This window comes from Tamandua tetradactyla, chromosome 7 (genome assembly GCF_023851605.1).
Source record: "Tamandua tetradactyla isolate mTamTet1 chromosome 7, mTamTet1.pri, whole genome shotgun sequence".
Taxonomy (NCBI): domain Eukaryota; kingdom Metazoa; phylum Chordata; class Mammalia; order Pilosa; family Myrmecophagidae; genus Tamandua; species Tamandua tetradactyla.
Window position 1 is genome coordinate 67,131,335 of NC_135333.1, and position 23,449 is coordinate 67,154,783.

The 23,449-nt window shown below is 43.0% G+C and overlaps 1 protein-coding gene across 4 annotated transcripts in view; it reads left to right on the top strand.

Annotated features, from left to right (window-relative positions):
• The window catches only part of KCNA6 (potassium voltage-gated channel subfamily A member 6), a 52,563-nt gene extending 31,049 nt beyond the window's left edge, over positions 1-21,514 (top strand). For 2 of the 4 annotated variants that reach the window (XM_077169772.1, XM_077169771.1), the window contains exons 3-5: positions 16,256-16,417; positions 16,743-16,812; positions 18,944-21,514. The gene's annotated coding sequence lies outside the window, so the exon portion shown is untranslated. The remainder of the gene's footprint in view (positions 1-16,255; positions 16,418-16,742; positions 16,813-18,943) is intronic. The other 2 variants (XM_077169769.1, XM_077169770.1) reach the window with 2 other exon arrangements.
• Positions 21,515-23,449: the final 1,935 nt, after the last annotated feature.

Genomic DNA, 23,449 nt, shown 5'->3' on the forward strand with positions numbered 1-23,449 from the left:
AAGAGTGTTTATGTCATGAAACAGCACTGAGTATTCTAATTGGGGTAGGTAGGGAGGTGAGTGTTAATATGATGGGGATAACATGGTTTCGTGTTGAATTTGCATTTCTTTGGCAAGTACAGCATATTTGTGCTGTTTAAGGTAACACTAGTACCAAGCCTTGTGAGTGTCCTGAAAATTTCTCCCTAAGCTCTGAAATATAAACTGTAGCACTAAGTTTGTGGCACGCCGCTTCTCTGCCTCTGTGGAAATGCACAGGACATTGATGACATAGTCAAGAGGAGCTGAAAATTTTCCAAAGCTCAGGGTTTCAAGGAATGTCCTATTCCCCAATAGTCACAGAAATGGCAGAATGGTCAGGAAACTGCCGTTGATCTAAATCCTAAATCATAACTGGAGCAGCACACATGAACAATGAGACCAAGATGGGTGGGGGCTCACCCTGAGTCCAGCAAGAGGCAGAGCCATTCAGATTCTGGTCCCAGTCTCCTTCTGCCTATGTGGCATGACCCAAGATGGTCCTAACAGCTATTGCCAGAGACTGGTGTGGGGGACGGGGGAGTGGGTATTTTAAAAACCCATGCAAGGGGGAGTCTTAGATTTAATGGTTCAATTGTATTAGACATTAAAGATTTTTCTTTTATTCTAAATATATAGAGTTAGGGTACCCCATGACAATTACAGCTTATGTCTAAAAGGGAGCTTATGCAAAGGAAGACAACCTGCTAGTCTTCTTCTTTAAAAGGTACTCAGGGCAGGCCACCATGGCTCAGCAGATAGTTCTTGCCTGCCATGCTGGAGACCCAGGTTCAATTCCCAGTGTCTGCCCATGCAAAAAAAAAAAAAAAAAAAAAAGTACTTAAAGACGATTTGGTCTATCATACCATCTTGGATTATTAGAAAGGAAAAAAAGATACATGAATTTAAAGGTGTATTCAGCAAAAATTTAAATTAATATCAGATTAGCAGATTGTCCCTCACTGGACTGTGATCATAAACATGTGGTGCTCAACATCTGATGCTCATATTTAACCCCCCTAATGCCCTTCTGCACTGAATGTGGACTTTTATGCATTAGCTGACAAATGGTCATTCTCCTGGTGGGCCCGTCAGCTAGCCAGTGCCACCGCATTTTCTGTATGGTAATGTATGTGCAGTAATTCGGCTACTTATTGTATTTTGCCCTATTTTATACACAAGGGAGAAATAGAGAAATCTATAGTGCAAAGCATAGCTGTCAAACTTAACAGAGTTGAAGCAAGATGAAACCCATGGGTTTGCTTACAGTGCTGAACCTTCAGCCTGTATCAGATGTCCACTGGGATTCAGCCGACCGAGTCAGTCTGTGTTGAAATGTGAAGGAAGATAGCATATTTAAAGATCATATGGGAAGTGCTCAAAAATACATCGTGGATGATTATGTCTAAAAGACAAAGTGTCAGGAAGGATTTTATAATATGTTAGGATATTATAGACTATCTCTCTAGGATAGAAACCCCACAAAACCTATAATCTTTTGCACATTTTACATAAGTACAAATTCTCAAGAATTATGTTTGAATATGAGGACTGCCTGTAAAGTGAGGAGAGGGGGTCAGAGATTTAGAAGGATATGCAGTTTCCAAATCTTAGAATTTTAAGGTAGAGATTAGAGAGATCAATAAATGTTATTCAAACCCAAGCAATATATTTTGGTTACTGCAGTAGTAAAAGGTAATGTTCCAACAAACCATTCAACATGTTTATTGAGCTCCTACTTACTGGGGATATAATGATAAATGAAACAAATGGTTTCTTCCTTTCCTAGAGTTTACGATTGCGTGTTTTTATGACGTGGGTGGAGGCAGATGTTAATCTTATAAGCTAGAAGGGGGATTTGGCTTAATGTCATTTTAGCTGGTATTTAAAGGATGAGCAGGTGGCAGAGGAAGTATCCTTTGTCGAGGGACAGCCAGTTCCAGTGGCTGGATAAGATGGCAAGAGGGAGAGTAAGCAGGGTGCATGTTTGGTGGGTTTTCAGGAATAATCTTCAACCTTGGGGCAGTGGGATGCCATGGCCTGATTTGTGTCTGGAACTATCAGTCTGACCACAGTGTAAAAGGGTTGGATGGAGGTGGACCAGTTACAGAATTTTTGCCCATGCCCAGGTGATGGATGGTACTAGGACATTAAGGCAGAAGTGATGGAGAAGGAAAGAGGTGAATAGATTGGAAAGCCAGGGAGGAGATGAGAGCTTCAAGAGTTGGGGATGGATTGGAGGTGGTGGGTTAGAGAGAAAGAGGTGGATGAAAGAAAGAAGATGACTTCTAGGTGTTAATCCGGTCATTTTGGCATTGGAATGTGATTTAGATGGGGACTGAAAACAGTGAGCACACTTTTAAAGTAATTTTAATTTTTAAAAAGTAATAAATGCACAAGATGCATTAGTGAACAAAGAAGACAAAATTCCCTGTCCTCATGGAGCTTTCAATTAAGTGGGGGCAGAATAAGCAAACATTCAAATAAAACATCACCCTAATCACCTCATTACCCAGAAGTGGTGTTCTGTATATAGGTGGCCATGAGTAATGTGGAGAAAACAGTGGGGTAGAATGTGGTATAGGGAATGTTGGGGCAGGAATGTTTAATAAGGGGGTGGGGATGAGATGTATGACCTCACTGAGAAGATGGCATCATAACAAAGACCTGAAGGATGGGAGAGAGTGAGTCCATTCCCTTTTTCCAGAATGCCCTTCCCCCAGATGTTATAGGGGGAAGGGCATTCTGGAAAAAGGGAATGGCATGTACAAAGGTCCTGAGGTGGGAAGATGTATAACTAAGGAACAGCAAAGAGGAATGTATCTGGGTATTATATTAAGCTATCCAGAATTATAAGTCCCCATTCCCATTCTGGGTTCCATGTGTTTGGGTTCCTAAATGAGTTATCCAGGCAAGTTAATTTAGATTGTGTGTTACAGAAAATTCTGGTTCTAGACAAAATAAGCATCTCTGTATTTGGCCTTATACAGTAGATGAAGCTCTAGAGTACATATAATATCATTTTGCCCTGTATTCTGATTTAGTTTAGTCCTACCCAGATCGGCTTTTTTTTTTTTTAAACTTCTAATTGAAGTCTGGTCTCTTTTTTAATTACTTTAATAGTCGATGTATCTAGCAATACTGACGTTCAGAGCTGTAGAATTCCAGTCCTGAGTCTTGGGTATCACAAAGGTGCCCAACGTTTCAGGGAAATACCAGTTTATACACGTATAGCTCAGCATGTCAGAATCTAGAAGTACTCTTACAACTCTGGACTAAGTGTGACTGCTATAAGAGCTTACAATCTAGACTCCATTTTTCTTATAAGTATTTTCTGAAAGAGACCATACTGTATTTGTTCTTTAGTTTCTGGTTTTTCACACAGAAAACCAGATAATGTCCCCAAGGCTCATTCACTTCTTCGCATGCCTTACAACTTTGTTCTTTTTTGCAGCCGCCCAGTGTTCCAGCATGCATACATCACAGTTCGCTTTTCTACTTCTCATTCATTGTACCCTTTGGCCTCTCCAACTATTGGGCATCATGTATAAGGTCCAAAATTACCAATCCATGTCTTGCAATGTCTTTACCTAGTTGTACAATCATCAGCACTCTCAGTTTTAGACAATTTTCACTGGTCTAAACAAAGAAACAATAAACACAGCCTCACCAAATATCAAATCTAAACCACCCTGTTCTAGTTTGCTAGCTGACAGAATGCAATATACCAGAAATGGAATGGCTTTTAAAAGGGGGAATTTAATGAGTTGCTAGTTTACAGTTCTAAGGCCGAGAAAATGTCCCAATTAAAACAATCTATAGAAATGTCCAATTTAAGGCATCCGGGGAAGGATACCTTGGTTCAAGAAGGCCAATGACGGTCAACATTTCTCTCTCAGCTGGAAGGGCACATGGTGAACATGGCAGCATCTGCTGGCTTTCATGTGGCTCTACCAAAAGAGACTCTCTCCAAAATGTTTCCTCTTTTAAAGGATTCCAGCAACTCCACCTTCAGTGGGTGGAGACACACCTCCATGGGAATCATCTAATCAAAAGTTACCATCCACAGTTCGGTGGGTCACATCTTCATGGAAACAATCAAATGCTCCCACCCAGCAATATTTAATGAGGATCAAAGGGCATGGCTTTTCTGGGGTCCACCGTAGATTCAGACCAGCACACACCCCTTAGATCTTGTCTCCTCCACCCCCCATTATTTACCCCTGGTATTGTTGTGGCACTGTTGATGTCTTCCTTCTGACTATAGACCATAGCATACAATATTGGTTATCCCCCTATACCCCTCTATTATTGACTGTTTGTACAAGATTAAACTTTTGAAGTAATTCATGGTAGAACTTATTTATTATTATAGAGTTGATTGGTGGGATGATTACTCTATACAAACCCTTTCAATCATATTCATTCGATATGGCAATGTTACTTATAACCCCATTAATGAACTACCATATTTTCTATCCATTCCCTTACATTTAAGTTCAACCTCACTGGGTAACCACTCACTTATCTCTAGCTTCTGTGTACCTCTGAGTGCCCTATATTCTACATTATAAACCACTGAGTTTTTAATGGTTACCTTTACCAGAGTCATAATAGTGAGATCATACAGTATCTATACTTTTGTGTCTGGCTTATTTCACTTAGCCTTATGTCCTCAAGTTTCATCCATGTTGTCATATGCTTTAGGACCTCGTTTTGTCTTACTGCAGTGTAATATTCCATCATATGTATATGTAAACATTGTTTATCCACTCATCCGTTGATGGGCACTCCTATTATTTCCATCTTTTAGCGATTTTGAATAGTGCCACTATGAGCATCGATGTGCAAATGTCTGTTCGTGTCACTGCTTTCACCTCTTTTGGGTATATACGAAGTATTTGTATTGCCGGATCATAGGGCAACTTGATATTTAGTTTTCTGAGGAACTGCCAAACTGTCTTCCACAGTGGCTGTACCATTATACATTTCCACCAGCACTGAATAAGTGTTCTAGTTTCTCCATATCCTCTCCAACATTTGTAGTTTTCTGTTTGTTTTATTGCAGCCATTCTCATAGGTGTGAGATGATATCTCACTGTAGTCTTGGTTTGCATTTCCCTAATAGCTGATGAAGATAAGCATCTCATCCAGTGCATTTTAGCCACTTGTGTTTGTTCTTTGGAGAAATATCTATTCATTCCTTTGCCCATTTTATAATTGGATTTTTTGTTGCTGTTGTTGAGTTGTATAATTTTCTATATACACAGGATATGTGGTTATCCAACCACCGAGAGGTTGGCTGCCTCTTCATTTTTTTTGACAAAGTTCTTTAAAGCACAGAAGCATTTGATTTTGAGTAATTCCCATTTATCTATTTTTTCTTTTGTCGCTTGTGCGTTAGATGTAAAGTTTAAGAAGCTACCTCTGGTTACTAGGTTTTGAAGATATTTCACTATATTTTCTTCTAGGAGTTTTATGGTACTGGCTCTTATATTTAGGTCTTTGATCCATTTTGAGTTAATTTTTGCATACAGTGTAAGATAGGGATCCTCTTTCATTCTTTTGGCTACTGATATTCTGTTCTCCTATGCCCTAGTGAAAAGACTATTCTGTCCCAGTTCAGTTGATTTGGGGGCCTTGTCAGAGATCAATTGACCATAGATTTGGTGCTCTATCTCTGCATTCTCAATTGAATGTCATTGGTCAATACTTCCATCTTTATGCCTGTACCATGCTGTTTTGACTACTGTGGCCTTATAATAAGCTCTAAAGTCAGGAAGTGTTAATCCTCCCATTTCACTCTCCTTTTTTGGAATGTTTTTAGCTATTCCAGGTCTATTTCCCTTCCAAATTAATTTGATAATTAGCTTTTCCAAGTCTTCAAAGTAAGACTGCCTTGAATCTATAGATCAGTTTGGGTGGAATTGACATCTTAATGACATTCAACTTTCCTATCCAGGAGCATGGAATGTCTTCCCACCTATTTAGATCTTTGATTTCTTTTATCAGTGTTTTGTAGTTTTCTGTGTACAGGTCACTTACATCCCTGGTTAAGCTTATTCCTAAATACTTGATTCCTTCAGCTGTTATTTTGAATGTAATTTTTTCCTTGACTCCTCAGTTAGGTCATTATTCGTGTATAGAAGCATTACTGATTTTTGTACATTAACCTTGTATCCTGCACTTTGCTGAAATTGTTTATTAGCTCACCTAGCTTTGCTGTAGATTTTTCAGGGTTTTACAAGTATCAGATCATGTTATCTGCAAATAATGAAAGTTGTTTTTTTTGCATGGGCAGGCACCAGGAATCGAACCTGGGTCTCTGGCATGGCAGGTGAGAACTCTGCCTGCTGAACCACTGTGGCCCGCCCATAATGAGAGTTTTACTTCTTCTTTTCCTATTTGAATGCCTTTTATTCCTTTCTCCTGACTAATTGCTCTAGCAAGAACTTCTTGTACAATGTTGAATAATAGTGATGACAATTGGCTTCCTTGTCTCATTCCTGATCTTAGGAGGAGTGTTTTCAGTCTCTCAACATTAAGTACGATGTGGTTATGAGTTTTTCATATGTTTTCTTTATGATATTGAGGAAATTCTCTTCGATTCCTACCTTTTGAACTGTTTTTTTTTTATCAGAAAAGGATGCTGAATTTTATTGAATGCATTTTCAGCATCAATCAATATGATCATTGATTTTTCCCTTTGGATTTGTCAATGTGCTGTATTACCTTGATTGATTTTCTTGTGTTGAACATTCTTGCATTCCTGACATTGTGTTATTGGATTTGATTTGCTAGTATTTTGATGAGAATTTTTGCACCTATTTTCATTAGGGAGATTGGGTTGCAGTTTTCCTTTCTAAAAGCATCTTTATCTGGATTTGGTATTAAAGTGATGTTAGCTTCATAAAATCAGTTAGGTAGCATTCCTTTTTCCTCAAAATTTTGAAAGAGTTTGAGCAAGATTTGCGTTAGTTCTTTTGGAATTGTTTGATAAATTCCTTTGTGAAGCCATCTGGTCTTGGGCTTTTCTTTGTATGAAAATTTTTGATGACAGATTGAATATCTCTACTTGTAACTGGTTTGTTGAGATCTATTTCTTCTTGAGTCAATGTAGGTCATTGTGTTTTCTAGGAATTTGTCTATTTCATTTAAGTTGTCTAATTTGTTTTCATATAGTTGTTCTTAGTATCCTTTTATGATTTTTTACAAATTTTTTCAGGATCCATGGTAATGTTCCCCCCTTTCATTTCTGACTTTATTTGTATCCATTCTCTGTTTTTTTCTCTTATCAGCCTAGTTAGGGGTCCATCAAGTTTACTGATTTTCTCAAGGAACCAACTGTTGGTTTTGTTGATCCTCTTTAACGTTTCTTTGTTCTTCTGTTATTTCTGCTTTAGTCTTTGTTATTTCTCTTCTTCTATTTGCTTTGTAATTATTTTGCTGCTCTTTCTCTAGTTCCTCCAGATGAGCAGTTAAGTTTTTTGCTTATTCTGTAGCAATTTCTTCTTTGACCCACTGATTATTTAAGAATGTGTTGTTTAATCTCCATATATTTGTGAAAGTTCTCTTTCTCTGGTGATTATTAATTTCCAGCTTTATTCCGTGGCAGTCAGAGATGGTGCTTTGAGAAATTTCAATCTTATTAAATTTATAAAGACCTGTTTTGTGCCCCAGCATATGATCTATCCAGGAGAATATTCCATGAGCACTAGAGAAGAATAGGTATTGTGGTGTTTTGGGGGTGTAATTACCTATAAACGTCTGTCAGGTTTAATTCATTTATCATATTGTTTAAGTTCTCAGTTTCCTCGCTGATCATCTGTCTGGTTGTTCTGTCTGTAGAAGAGCGTGGTGTATTAAAGTCTCCTAGTATTATTGTTGAAACAGCTACTGCTTCCTTCAGTTTTGCCAATGTTTGCCTCATGTACTTTGGAGCTCTTTGATTGGGAGCATAAACATTTAGGATCGTTATTTCTTCTTGGTGTGTTGTCCCTTTTATTAATATGTAATTTCGTTCCTAGTCTCTTGTGACATCTTTACACACAAAGACTATTTTATCTGATATTAGTATAGCTACTCCTGCTTTCTTTTGGTTACAGCTTGCATAGAACAACTTTTTCCATCCTTTTACTTTCAATTTATTTGTGTCCTTCAGCCTATGATGAATCTCTTGTAAGTGGCATATAGATGGATCATATTTTATAATCCATTCTGCCAATCTATGTCTTTTAATTGGTGAGTTTAGTCCTTTAACATTCAAAGTTATTACTGTTAAGGCTGTTCTTGAATCTATTATCTTATGCTTTAGTTTTTATTCATTAGATCTATATATTCTTTTCCCTCTCTCTCTCTTTAGCCTTTAAATTATCGTTATTGGTACTCTTCAATTCTGTGCTGTCCTCCAGACCTCCCTCTTCTGTCTTTCTTTTTCAGCCAACAAAACTCCCTTTAGTATTTCTTGTAGGGCAGGTCTGTTGTTGACAAATTCTCTCAGCCTTTGTCTGTGAAGATTTTAATCTCTCCTTCTGTTTTGAAGGACAACTTGGCTGGATAAAGAATTCTTGCCTGGAATTCTCAATCAGGATCTTAAATATATCAGACTGCCTTCTCACCTCCAGGGTGACTGTTGAGTACTCTGAATTCAGACTTATGCGGGTTCCCTTGTATGTAGTGATTCGCTTTTCTCTTGCTGCTTTCAGAACTTTCTGCTTCTCTTCAACATTAGAAAGTCTGATTAGTATGTGACTTGGAGTAGGCCTATTTGGATTTATTCTATTTTGGGTTTGTTGGGGCTCTTTGATTTGCATATTTATATCCTTTATAAGGGTTGGGATCCTTTCCTCCTTTATCTCTTCCTAGCCCTTTACTTTTCTCTTCACCTTCTGGGACACTGATGTTTCTCCTATTTGTGTGCTTTGTGTTGTCCATCATTTCCCTGCGATCCAGTTCCATTTTTTCCATCTTTCTTGTCATTCATTCTTTTGTGCACTCGAGTTCAATCGTCCTGTTTTCTGGTTGGCTTCTTATTTTTTCTGCCTCTTCAAATCTGCTGTTGTGTGCCTCTAGTCTATTTTTAATTTGGTCCGCAGGTTCTTTCATCTCTGTGATATCTGCTATTTTTCTATTTATTCTTTCAAATTCTTTTTATGCTCTCCCAGAGTCTTCTTGATATCCTTTATGTCATTATGAACATCCTTGATTATGTGTCCCAAATTCCACGTCCGCTTTGGTGTTTTAATTTGGTCATTTGGCTGGGCCATATCTGCCTGCCTTCTCACTTGCTTGATGATTTTCTGTTGTGTTCAGGGCATTTGGTTATCTTGATAAGGTTATTTTGTAGCCTTGTGTTTGTGTGAAGGTCCCCTTTTGTACTTGGTTTGTCAGTAATTCCTAGGGAAATCCCAGACCTCAGGCAGGGTAAGCAACTCTACAGAAGGATCTGTTTGAAGCCATGCTTTGAAGGCATTTCGCCATACTGCACTTTCCATTTCATCTCAGTAGATGGTGCTCTTGGGCTACCTCTTCCCCTTAGGCTCACCTCTCTTTGACTGCAGCAGCTGGCTGAGCAAGATGGAGACCTGGTGCAATTCCAGCCAGGATCATTGGTCTCAGTGTGTGCTGAAAAACACCAGCCCTGTGGCCAGGGGATGGGCAGTATACACCTCAGCGAAGACTCTGCTTGTGTGCCCAATAGGTCTGAAGGTCCTCTGGCTCCCACTTGGGATGACTTTGAGCTGTGGAACTGGACATTTCAGCTGCCCCTGCCCATAGCCAATCCAGAAATGCCTGGCAGCTTTGGCCTCACTGTTCTATTTGCACATGCCTGAGGTCTCTGGGGTCCTGAGGTAGAAGAAGAGCAGTATCAGGACCCAACAAGTCACTTTCACTGGCCAGTTGCTGGACTGACTTCACTCTGCATCTCCTCCACCTCCCTGGGGAGGGCCCCCCAGTCTCTGCCAAAAAGTCATGTGTGCACAATGGCCTGTGGGTGGGGAACAGATATTTGTACCAGTTAAATGGTCTCTGTGTGCAGGGAAAGAGAGTCTGCTGACTACTGGGCTCTCCACAGGAATTGCCAGCTGTAGAGCTATGAGGGAAGATCTCCCCAAGCCAGCTGTGGGGATAGGTTGGAATGCAGGAGCATTCTGATACTTCAGGACTCAGGTTTTCCTGCGCGTTGCCCCTTGTCCCTGGTGGGATCATGTCCGAGCAGAATCACCCCATTCCTTCTTCCCAAGTTCTCAGCTTTTTCATCTAGGACCTCACCATATAGTGTAGAAGACCTTTCTGGTCAGTTGCATTCTAGAGCTGCTGCCCCTGTCATTTTTCTGTCCCTCCTCTTGTTATTTCATGGAACAGGGGTGAATTCAGCCTATTCTACTGCACCATATTCCTGGAAGTCGAATGGTTCAGTCTTACAGGCTGCTACTTGAAAGATTGGCACTGATGAACAGGCACCCCAGTATGTGCCTAGGATTTACTCTGCTCTCTGTGGAACAGGGTCAGGGACCCATATTAGGGGTGTGGGCTGGCTCCATACTATGCTGGAAAGTGGCGTAGACAACAAGGGTACCATGAGCTTAACTTCCTGATTTTTTTTTTTTTTAATTTTCTTGTTTGGGCAATTCCCTAATTACTATAACCTTTTGTTTTGCAGAGTTTTGAGGATGATGGCTTTGCTAGTTTTTGCTCTTTGTTCAAAAATTCTGTGGGGAAATGGCACCCTGGAGCATCTTACATTGCCATCTTGGTTGGCCAGAAGTGTGGAGCCTTCCATTCTCCCACTAACTTGTTGCCTCTTTACTCTTAACCTCAGCAGAGCTGTGGAACTAGGAATTCTTTTCCTTTCTCTCTTGTTTTGGGTCTCCTTTTTCACAGACTAAATGTTTTTTTCTCCCTTGGTTCCTTCCTTGTTTGGTGGGGAAAATTCTCCAGAAATTTTCTAAGTAAGGTTAAATGGAGGTACACTTTTGAAATTTTGCAGGCCTTAAGATTCCTTTATTCAAGTTTCGAATTTCATTAAAGATTGTATGGACATAGAATTCCAAGATGTCCATTATTTTTCCTCAGAATTTTTCAGATATTGTTCTACTACTTCCTAACTTCCAATCTTGCTGTGAGAAGATCAGGCTTTTCTGACTTCTTTATTTCTTTGCATGTGACCTTTTTTTTTTAACCTCTGGAAGCTTTTAAGATCTTCTTTTATCCTTGATGATTTGCAATATCATGACAGCGTGCCTTGGTGTAGATGTGTTGGGCGGGCATAGCATTACTAGATAAAATACAGGACATCCATTAAATTTGAATTACCAATGAACAATAAATTTTGCAATATTTGGGACATCCTTATCCTACAAGAGTTCTCACTTTTTATGTGAAATTCAAGTTTAACTGAGCTTACTTTGTTGCTTGCTTGTTTATGCTGTGTCTGGCAATCTTGGAACTTGAGCCATTCAATCTGGAAATTTACAGTTTCACTTTGGGGAAATTTTCATTTATCACTTATTTTCCCTTAAATTAAAACAATATAAGCTTTAAAAGATAAACTATCGCAACAGGCTTACAACCAAAACTAACAATCACCTGCCCCTCTTCCTGCAAGGATTGTCTTGTACTCCTCAGAAACTGCCTCTCAACTCTTCAGTTCTTTCTTCTAAGTTTGCCTCTGGATTTATTAGTAATTCATTGACATTGCTATGATCTAACAAATTTAGAAAACTTGACTTTCTACCATGGAAGATAAAGATTTAGCTTTCTTATACCACCCACCATTGCCCTCCATAGTACAGACATAATCCTCTCAACCCACTTGCTTTTCCCCCCTCCTCCCAATATAGTATGTATGTCATGATATTTCTCAGCTCAGTTTTGCAAGGCAATTTTAATATGACTGTGAATTTTATTCCTCGTTGAGCCACCTAGTGCTCTGTATTATAATTACATTTTCTTTCTTTTATTACTTTTAACTTTCCTCTGGAGTTATTAAGTATATTCTTTTTTTTCGTTGTTTCATTTTTTATATACTCACTGATCCCAAAAAGAAGAATGGGGTTCAGTAAAACTTCCCACCAGAATGTAAATCTCCTTCCAGTCAATTCAGGCACAGTGGGCTATCTTTCACTTTCATTTTGACTGCCTGGGGTCTTTCTACTCTGCTCAGGTGTGAACTTGGTGTTGCCCAGGCTGCTGCATGACTGCTATCCTGACACATCACTCTATGAAGGGATTCCCTACATTTCTCTGCTGTATGTAGGTTCCTGCTTGGATGAGTATAATATTTTAGGTTGAAAATAACCTTACCACCAAGTTACCTCAGTTTGGAAGGCATTGCTTCATTGTCTTTTAGCTTCTAATATTGTTTTTGGTTAAATCTGATGCCATCCTAATCCTACATTTCATGATGCTATGCTTGATGTGGGTCTATTTTTTTAAATCAATTCTCATGAGTATTCAGTGAGTACTCTTGGTCTAGAAATCTATTTTGAAACACTGAGACATTTTCTTAAATACTTCTTTGATGCTTTGCCTGTTATCTTTTAATCGGATTTTGAATCTGCTGGACTGATCTACAAACTTTCTTTTCTTTTTGCTACTATTTTCCATTATAGCTTTTTTTCTATTTTTTGCAAGATTTTCTCAACTTTGTTTTCCAGCCCTTCTCATGATGTTTTTATTTTGGCTATCCTGTTTTTAATTTTTCTAAGAATTTTTCTTCTTGTGTTGTTCCTTTTTCATAGCAGCCTTTTCTGGTTTCATGGTTAAAATATTTCATTTATCTGAGGGCTTTTAATTAAATAATTCTTTTTCTGTTCTAACATTTTGTTTCCTCTGTATTTCTCTCTTCTTTCTAACTTGGCTCACTTTCTTCATGTCTGCGATTTGAGGCTATTTGTTCACATTCAGGAGTGAGGAGCTAAAATGTGATTGGAAGCTCTGTGTTGGTGGGTCTGATTGAATGATGAACTCACGGCAGGGTAACAAGGCAGGGATTGGACCATCTTACTGAGTCCAAATGTAGGCATTTTCTCTTGGAATACTTTGGTTTCTCCAGGAAAGAATGCTCCAGTTGCCTGCCTGGGCTGTCTATGCCTGTCTGATATCTTTCTAGGAGCTGAGCAGGGGAGGTGGTAGATGGTCTCACACTTCAGCAGGTAGACACCCACTTCACATGCCAGACCCCTGTTCTCAATGCAGTGTCCCACCTCTGCCTTATGTGGGACTAGGTTCTCCAGAGAATAAACTTCTCATTTTTCAGTAGAGGAGTAAGCACTTGGCTATGTGGAGTCAGGGAGGAGACCTGGGTAAATGTGTCTCACTGAAACTGAGTTTTATCCCTGCTCCTCAATCTTTCTTCGGGATCTGATGCTTCAACTCCTGAGCCTTTTTGGGTTTTCTGGGGGTAAATCAATTTAATCTCGTTGGCCCCTCATCTGCAGATACTCAGGTTTCAACTCCAAGGTCAGATGCTTTTCCATCAATGGATTTCTATCATCCACAAATTGATTTTTAGTTATATTCTATTCACTATCCTGATTAATTTATCTTTGTAACTTACCCCTCCCCTGTTTTAAAATCTCCTTTGCTGTTACTTTAGTAGGGTTTCAGGAAGACGTCCCCTCCCTCCAAATATATGTATTAAATCTGCAATTTTTAAAGGAAGATCAGATGGGCTTCCCTAATGATTTTTTTTTTTAGGCTGATGTAAAAGTCATGATTCATTCCATGAAGAAATGTAAAGAGCTGTAGGTGGAGCCATAAAGTATGGCTCTGGGATGAAGCCCATCATTTGTGATTTATATTTGTATTATGAGAACCGAGGGGGATGCAAATCCTTGGCATTTGGAAGTTGTATCCAGGGACCCGACATAGCCGAAATTTTGTGAGTGCAGAAGTGCTTGTGCAGGCTTCTCCCCAAGCGCGTGGGTGTGTGTGAGAAGAGTAATGAGTTTTCTGTTCATTTCCCTTTGAAACAACTTTTCACCATTTGCTAAAGCATTATCTTTCAGGTGATGGCCATGAGAGTTTCACTAAGAAACCTGCTTTTCTTATTTAATTGTGACATATAACATATATATATATATATGTCACAATTAAATATATAAATATATGTATATATATATATATATATATACCATTTCAAAGTACATGTTAAGAAGTAGTTATAGGACAGATTTTAAAGTTCGGTATGGGTTATGGTTCCACAATTTCAGGTTTTTCCTTCTAGCTGCTCCAAGACACTGGAGACTAAAAGGAAAATCAATACAATGATTCACTAGTCATACTCATTTGTGATGTCCTAACTTCTTTATTATAACTCTTCCTCCTCCCTTGATCTTTCTTCCAATCTTTATGGATATTTTATGGATATTCTTTTTTTTCATGTTGAAAAGGGGTGTTGACAATACGGGATAGGGGGATGGAACTGAATAATGTCCGTGGAGAGGCTGGTACCTCTGGGTTTCAGGACTTCTCTGACTAAAATCTGAAGGTTTTAGTTTTCTGAAAAAGTCAACTTAGTGCATGCAACTTTTGTAAGACTTCAGATAGAGTGCTAGGTGTTCTTTAGGGTTAATAGGAACAATGTTGGTTGGGGTTTGGCAAACCACGGTAATTAGCAATATCTAGCTGCAGCTTGCATTAGAGTAGCCTCCAGAATAGCCTGTCAATTCTATTTGAACTCTCTCAGCTACTGAAACCTTATTTTGTTACATTTCTTTTTCCCTTTTTGGTCAGGAGGGCATTGTCGCTCCCACAGTGCTAGATCCAGGTTCATCCCTGGGAGTCCTTTCCCATGTTGTCAGGGAGACCTTCACCCCTGGATGTCGTGTCCCACATAGTGGGGAGGGTAATGATTTCACTTGCAGAGTTGGGCTTAAAGAGAGAGAGAGGCCACATTTGAGCAACAAAAGAAGTTTCCTGGAAGTAACTCTTTGTCATATAAAACCTGGTTTCTACTCATCTTGTTTCATGTTGATCCATTTTGCAAGGTTATTGCCCACCGACGGTGGTAGAAGGCAGGGAGTGACTCTGATGAATCTGCTGCTCCGTGGCCAGTGACTCTTGTCATGTGGCAGGCGCTGCCCCAGGACGCTGTGCTCGCAGCCCGCTCCTGGGCCAAATTTGTGTTTCAGTGAAATTTTATGTTACTCGCTCCATGTTAAAGAACTTTGTGCTTGGTCCCAAGTAACTGAAACAGTAAATATTACATCTTTTCCCTCTGCAGGAGTCTACTGTATAGGCCTAGTACTATCTACTGGCATTTTTGGAGATCTTTATATTAATCTATAAAGCGGTTCCACTGATCCAAGAACCTCAGAACACATCTTATCATCACCTCTGTGGGATACAGACACAGAAATAGAAGTTCCAAGGCATTGTTGGTTTGTGTGTTTAACCAAATTTTGGCTTCCCCCAAAGTGCTTTGTAGTGGTTGTGGCACTCATAGGGAGCGTGAGGGACGAGCCTGGCATCCTTTGCTCAGGGCATGGTAAAGGCAGAGGCTGAACCTGGGACTTGGTGCTCCAAATTTCACATGCATACTCTCCAATGGAAGATAGGTCCTCGTGATTGCTTGTGGGACAGATCACAAAGGGAGCAAGAAATCAGAGAAAAAAGAGAAAACAGTCATGTCTGGGGATGGCCAGGGAGACTCCTGAAGGCAATGGAAGTTGGCCGGGCCTGGAAGGGCCAGAGGAGGTAGGAACGTGGAAAAGAGAAAGAAAGAAAGGAGAGAGAACTGGTGGGTGGGGAGGAGGAGGGAGTTGGGCTGTGGCAAGAACTCTCTTATGGAGGGAGGGAGCGCCTGACATATGCTGAGGATTGGAGCTGGGCCCTGTGGCCAAAGGGGACAGTGCAAGATGTCAGCAGGAGGACCAGCCAATGGGTTATACGAGGCTTCACTTCACAGGGCCTGGACGTAAGCACTTTGCTTGGACTTGGATCTTCAGGGAACTGGGGGCTATTGAAGGTTGAGGATTCATGGCAGCATATGTAAAGAAAACTTCCATAAGAGCGGCTTCAGGTTGCATGTGCCCCATAGTCAGTAAGGAGCTGCAGGGACCCAAGTGGGTCGTGGTGAGAGATACAACTTGAGTAAACCAGAAATAGGGACCTGTTGCAAATGCAAGGGGAGCCGAGGAAAGAAGTAGAGCCCCAGGTTTCTTGGTACCATTTCTCATGCAGCTCACCTCTATATCACTAACTATACTTGTTCTTGATTCCTTCCTGGCAGGGTGGTCCAAGCAAGAAGACTTAGGTGCATATTTCGAATAGTGACTGGACCGGATGGCCAAGCTCTGATCTTCCCAGGAAGACCAGCCTCCTCCTTGGGTGGTCCAGCCTGACTCCTTCCTGTGGCCTCTCTCAGGCAGCAACTGAACCAGGAAAAGCTGAGGTTGGACCTGCTGTGTTACAGATGGGGTCCAGGATGCTGGGGTGAGGCTAGAGGGGAAGTGAAAGCTGGTGGTGTGGGCAAGAGAGACAGGTGCAGGGAGATTAGAGGTCATGGGGTTCCAGAAAGTTCATGGCGGTGTCCAAGGAAGGGTAGCTTGGAAGAATAACAAATAAACATGGCAAAATCTCAAAGGCTGTGTCTCACGCCCCATGCAGACACTCACAGCTAAGTGAAGCAGACAAGCCAAGGAGCCGTGATGGCTACTTGAGTTGCCAAGCACCCAGGAGTTCATTGCCACCTATTGGTATGTGTGTTTCACCCATAGATCAGCAGAAAAACGTGCCTGATTACTCTCCGCAGTGACCCAGCCCATGGGCTGAGACTCCTCAAAGAAGGTAAAATGTGCAAAAAGTGTTCCAGTGCTTGGTATCTGCCGCTTATATATACTTGACTGTGGGCAAATGCCAAGGTCTGAGGTACATTTCCCATGGGTTCTCCGCGTCTCTCTCAATGTCTGCCTCACTGTCTGGGGAAGGAGGGTGCAGGGCCCAGGTGATAACATGCCTACGCTCTCCCAGACCCAGCAAGGACGTCCTTTCCAGGTTGGAACTCACGTTACTCTCCTTGTCGTTGGGGCTGTTCATTCCGGGTCTTTCCTAGGCGGAAGGAGAGTAACACTGTTTCTGGAAAGTTCCTTTCTTACCCGCTCGGCTTTCTTCTGACCTCTTCCAGCGTTTCCCCACAGTGGGTAATTCCCGCTGGCAGCTCATCCACTCATCTCCTCTTGGGGAGAGAGCGCCTTAGGATGATTTCCTTGCACTGAATTTGCTCTCCTAATCAGCCAACGCTGGGGTTACAGTGTGCTTTAATTCCCAGAGCTTCCTGGATATGCCTCAGGGCCAGGGGCTCAGGACCAAACTGCAGAAGCTTGGAGTGGAGACCGTTTTCTTCCTCACGTGCCCCCAGGTCTAGCAGGAAACCCGATGCGGAATTGTCACTCACAAAGTGTCTGGTGAATGAGGGAGTGAGGAAATGAATAAGCGAAGTGTTGGTGCTAGTAAATGCAGGCAAAACACTTACCCGTAAATGAACAGGAGCTTCCACATTGTTTACTACCAAGGAAGGTGGTTATTAAACATCCCCTGAAGCACACACACACACACTCACATGCACACATACACACTCACACACACACCCTTTCTCTCCCAGGCTCCTTTTCTTACTAAACAAGCTTAACGACTCTGACTTTTCCCATGCAGATCTATTTCCTAAACTGTGTCTACTGTTCTTTTGTTTGTTCATCCAGGGCTCATTGAGTGCCTGCTGTATGCCACCCTTTTCTAGGTGCTGGAGAAACATCAGTAATAAAACTAACCAGCATGGGTTTGATCCCTGGTGCCTGTCCATGCAAAAAAAAAAAACAAACAACTCACCATCAGTCATGGCCTCAGGGAGGTCAGGAGTGGTCCTGGTAGGAGGAGGCAGGCAATCAGTACAATAAACGACTAAAATCTATTGTATGTTAGATTATTATAAATGCCATGGCGGGGGGAAGGATACACCTAGAAAGGGGCTAAGGAACACAGTAAGAGTAGGGGATGGAGACCAGCTTAACATAGGTTAATGGGGAGAGGCTGACACAGAAGGTGATGTTTGAGTAAAGAGCAGAAGGGGTCAAGGAGTGAGATGGGTAGACATATGGGAGCGGAGGGTGGGGTGGAGTGGAGGTGTGTTGGGGCAGGGTATGCTAGGCAAAGAGAACAGCAAGTGCAGAGGCCCTGAGTTGCGGGCTTCCTGGTGGAGGCCAGTGTGGCTGGGGAATAGTGAGCCTGTGAGAGTGCAGCAGGAAAGGAGATAGCTGGGTAGTTAGAGGCGATGCAGATCAGGCCTTGCTGGTGCCTGAAGCAAATCGTCTTTACTTTAGGCTGGAGGGGAAGCCATCTCTCCAGGGTTCTGAGCAGAGAAAGGATACTAGCTGACTTAAATTTTAACGGAATTACAGTTAGGAGGCTGTTGGAATAATCTAGGTGAGAGCTGATGATGGTTTGGGCCAAGCTGGCAGCTGTGGAGGAAATGGGAAATAGATAGTTTCTGGGTAATTTTGAAGGCTGAGTAGATAAGAGGAACTGAATGTGGAGTATGAGAGAAAGAGTGATGGCAACTGGACTCTAAGGTTGTGGATTTGAGTGGAATTTGGAAGATGGAAAAGGCAGCTAAGGCAGCGGCTGGGCCCCTCCCCTGTCTGCTGCTGGAGGCCCCCTGACCTGCATCCCACGGGTCACCCTCAGCCAGTTGAGCAGGCTCTGCTGCTGGCCTCTGCCTGCATTTCAGAGCAGGTTCAGCAGGGTGGGATTGCATCCCCCAGCCCCATAGCCTTCCCTCCAGCTGTCGTTGTCCCTGCCCCTCTGTCTTCCTGACCCCACATCTAGGATGGGATGCCTCTGAGTCTCTCCTTCTTCACTCCCTCCTACATCTCCCCTGATGTTATTCACCACCCTCTTCGTATCTCTTCCTCTCCCCCTGCAGAGCAGAGCAGAGAGCATGTGCTTCTCAGCCGAGTGACAGAACGCCCAGAGAAAAGCTCCCAGAGAGCATGAATGTACCCTCCAACCAGGGCACTGCTGCCCGAATCTGTGACCACAGAGTGGCAAAAGGAGGTTGTCTGGAAGACTCTTTCCCCCCCAGCCCACTCCTTGGACAAACTAAGGACATGACTGACGCTGGCTCCAGCTGGGAAATGACAGGGGGTTTTCATCTCTGGTGGAAACCAAACCCGAATGGGAAATAGGAGGCTGAAATACCCTGAAGCAGAGATGGTGGGGAAAGAGTGGACGAGGGACATGGAATACAGCTGCCGAGGAGCCCCAGGGCAGCCGGGGAGGAGAAGGAAGTTCAGTGAGAGGCTGAGAACTCACCTCTATGATAGCTCCTGGCAAAGGACAGAGACACCTCGTCTGGAGCAGATGGATAATGGAGGACATGACCATCACTGATTCCCTAAGCCAGAGGCTAGTGTCACAAGTTGATCCCAGACAGTTCCTGCTTGTGGCTGGCTGTCTCAGGGCTACACCATTCCAGGGACCTCTGTTTTTTATTTTCAGGGTGATGTAGCAGAGAACCTATTTTCCAGGACACTGTTGGGTGCCTTAGGCTGGTATTAGAGAGTGTGATGGGTTGAATCATGTACCCTAACAAACGTATGTTCTTAATCTTAATCCGTGTCCTGTGGGAATGAACCCGTTGTAAATAGGACCTCTAGAGGATGGAATTAAGGTGTGGCCCAAATGAATGAAGGTCTTAATCCATGTTACTGGAGGCCTTATAAAGAGAACCCAGAAGTCACTGAAGTGAGAAAGGAGAGGACGTGGCCATGTGATGTTGGGAAGCAGGAGATAAAAGCCAAGCAACACCAAGGATGCCAGCAGCCAGCACCAGAACACCACCGAGGAGAAGGCGAGGCTTGCCGCTTTCTTGACTCTGGACTTCTTCACCTCAAAACCATGAGCCAATAAATTCCTGTTATTTACGCCAACCCACTGTGTGGTATTTGTCATGGCAATCTGGCTATCTAAGCCTGGACCCTTCTGCTTCTTGAGCTCACCTGAGTGGGCTGATGACCTGGGAGATCCCCGAGTGGTCAAAGGTGACCTTCTGAGCTGCTCATTTGCTCCAGTGTGTCTCAGGGTCAGATGGAGGGAATTGTTGGCTGAGAATCTGGAGACCTGAGACCAGTCCTGGCTCTGCCACACACACCTCGCTGTGTGATGTAGAGCAAACTTCTCAGCGTCTTGAATCCTTAGTCAGCTCATCTGTACAGTGGAGGATTGGACCAAACAACTTCCATTGTCTTCCCACTTTGCCATGTGGAGATTCGTAATCCCATCACAAGAAAAACTAAGGGCCAGCTCATTTCTGGGAATATGATGGAAAATGAAAGCCTTGTCCTCTGGCTTAGGGAGATCCATATTGATTCAGTTCTTATTAATTAAGCACCTCTCCTTGGTGGTGGGCAGTTCTAATAATCGAGTGACTTTGGTTCTCATTCAAATGATTCTGGTATCCTGGCAAGATTGGCAGGTTCCTATGACATGGGGGTGCTGTAATGGCTGAGTGTATCTCAGCACGTGTTTAGAACTGTGTCTAGCCTGTATCAGGTGTTGGCCATCATTATTATCAGTGCTTTTGTGGGATGGGTAGAAAGGACTTTCTGTACCTGCAGAGCGAAAGTGGAATCCCTCAGCCTCATTTCCCAGGACTCCAGCTCAGGCTAAAGAGAACCCTGTGCCTGGACTCTTGGGCTCTATGGACCACAGAGAAGGCTTTGCCTCTCAGCTCGGTGTCGCAATACAAAGCCAACCTGATTGTTGAGACAGAGTGAGGAGAGATCAGGATAAGGGGCATCAGACGGGCTTTGCAAGAGCCAAGTGCAGTAAAGCTCGTGAAGTCACTTGGAAACTATCGGGCTGTGTCCAAGCATTAGAGGTTATGGGCAAGGTTGCTTCCTGCTGGCTGAACAATGGACCTGAGCCCATGGTGGAGTCCTAGTTATGGAGTCATGATGTTTTGGGGACAGGAGCTCAGCTGGGTGGCCTGCACAGTGCCGCCCCAAGAAACAGAGGAAAACATGACGAGGAGAAGTGAAAGTGGTCTGTCCACAGCATGCTGTGGCTGGAAGAGGCTTGTCTCCCTTGTTTAACCATGAAGCCTTCAGGCAGATGTGAAGAGTGATTATCCTTGCAGTCAAAGCCTCCCGGGACGGGTGTAAGGGGAAAGGCAAAACTTAAGATTCTTCTAAAAACTGAAGGTATTTCTTAGGTTGGTATATCTGAGAATGTTTGGGCCACTCTCATCAGTTCTGAATTTTCTACTTTCTGTGCTAGTTCAGAGCCGCCTTCCATTTCTCTCAGCTTCCACTAGAGGGAGCCACATCTCCTGTACTTCTCCCACAGGCCTGCCAGGAAACAGAACCACTCAGAGCTGTCCTGTGCACCTCCCGGTTGGAAGAGCTCTTGAGACAACACTTAGGCCATTCCACAGGGGCCTTGCAGGACCAACCAAACCTGTTGGGTGAATACATTCAGGGCTGAGTGTCTGTACTGCCCTTCCTCTGGACCGTGAGGTTCCCTTGCCCTGGCAGGGACAGCAGGCAGGCTTGTCCTGGCTGGATGTCCAGCCAAATGGACAGTGACCTGGCCCCCTGTGCCTGCATGAGGAAATGCCACGGGCAGCCACAAACGTGACTGTGCAGAGGTCCTGGGCAGAAGTGGGGGGTGCAGGGGTGTTGACGCCTCCCTGATCCTATTCCCTGGGCCTGTGTGTCAAATGGGCAACTCACCGCGAGGGGGTCCTTGCCTGGAGGGTGTCCCTGACCTCCTGGAGGAGGTGACAGAGCAGCAGGAAGCAGTAGGAAACTTTCCCTGAAACCCTACGCGGGAGCCCAGCTTACTCTCTGCGGAGGGAATTTTATCTATAGGGAAGGACCAGGAGATGATACAGCAAAGAGATCAGGTGTCTTTTGGAAAAATGATTTTCCAGTTCACACACCATCAGTCACAGAGATTTTCCAGAATCCCACCAGGCTGAGAATTAGGCTGAATTATCTCTCGCCGCTACTTGCTAATTGGACCTGGAGTTAGGACGGGACTGAGGGACACGTGACCTTGTGCACAGCTTCTCTTCCAGCAGAGTTCTTCAAATCTCGGCCTCAGTTTCGTCAACCATTAAGCAGGGAGTTGGTGTAGATGTCTCCAGGATCCCTTCTGCACAAAATATTGATATGTTCAGTTGTCTTCCCGCATGGTGGCTCATTTGTCACCGACTTTGCACAGTTTGGATCATATTTAAAATGCCCATTCCCCCAAAAACATCTCTTAAAAATACCAGTAAAAATAAAATTAGATCAGCCTCTTAGAACCAGTCAACTCATCAAAATGCTTCTTAGTTTTTCTGCACTCAGCAGTGTTAACAGTAATTGATGCATTTCACGGCAATCAGCTGGAAACGTACAAAAGTGAGACCAGGGTTTGCATTTTCTGTATCAACGTTCACTTGACTATTGCCTGATTTCTTTTTTTGGTCCTGCTTACTTTTGGTGGGCTGGTGCCAGCTCTTGCGGCTGTATATGATTACCCCACGTCCTGGTGACAAGGTCTGTGTTATCTGTAATTCCCAAGCACAGCTGAGTCTAACAAAGACGCCTCAACAACTCAGACTCCATTCTGAGCTGTTTTAATGAAACAAAATGTGGACAACAAAGAGAGGGGGCTGAGGGGAGTCTCCTTGGAGGCAAACCCAGGATCAGCATAAGGAAGAAGCATCATTCGATTTTCTTTTTGTTTAGGCTTCTGGAGATTAATAGGAACAAGGTAGCGGGGCATGCTTGCTCTGGTCCGTGCCCACTCATTCTCTAGTGTACATTAAAAGCATATGGAGGGCGGTGCGACAGTAGCTCAGTGGTAGAGTTCTTGCCTGCCATACCAGAGACCCTTCGTTCAGTACCTGGAGACCGGAGTTCAATTCCCAGTGCCTGTCCATACAAAAAAAAAAAAAGTGTATGGAGAACTTTTGAAAATGCTGATTCCTGGGTTCCAACCCCTACAGTTACAGAGATAGTAGGTCTGAGAAGGGGCCTAAGAATTTGCAGTTCCATCAACCTCCCGACTGATGTGCTGCTGCAGGTGAGGGGACCACACCAAGGCAGCCCTGGCTCGGGACGCGTTGTCCACATCCAGTGCAGGGAGTGCTGTGTGGAAATAGCCTGAGGGTTTTTGAATTAATAGGGGACTGTAAACTCAATAGATGGCACATGTAGCGAAATCTCCAAGGAAAGCAGGCACAATCTCTTCTCCCACTGTTAGTTAATGAGTGTGGTTGTAACTAAACTATTGGCTAATTACCACGTTTGGGAGAAACATCCCAGGCTGGTGCTATTGAGCTTCTGACCACTAGAGGGAGCAAGGACAGCTTCTTCTAAGGCCTAAGGGTCTGAGAAGTAGAGGAAAAGTACTGAGGAGACAAAGTGCAAAGGCTTTC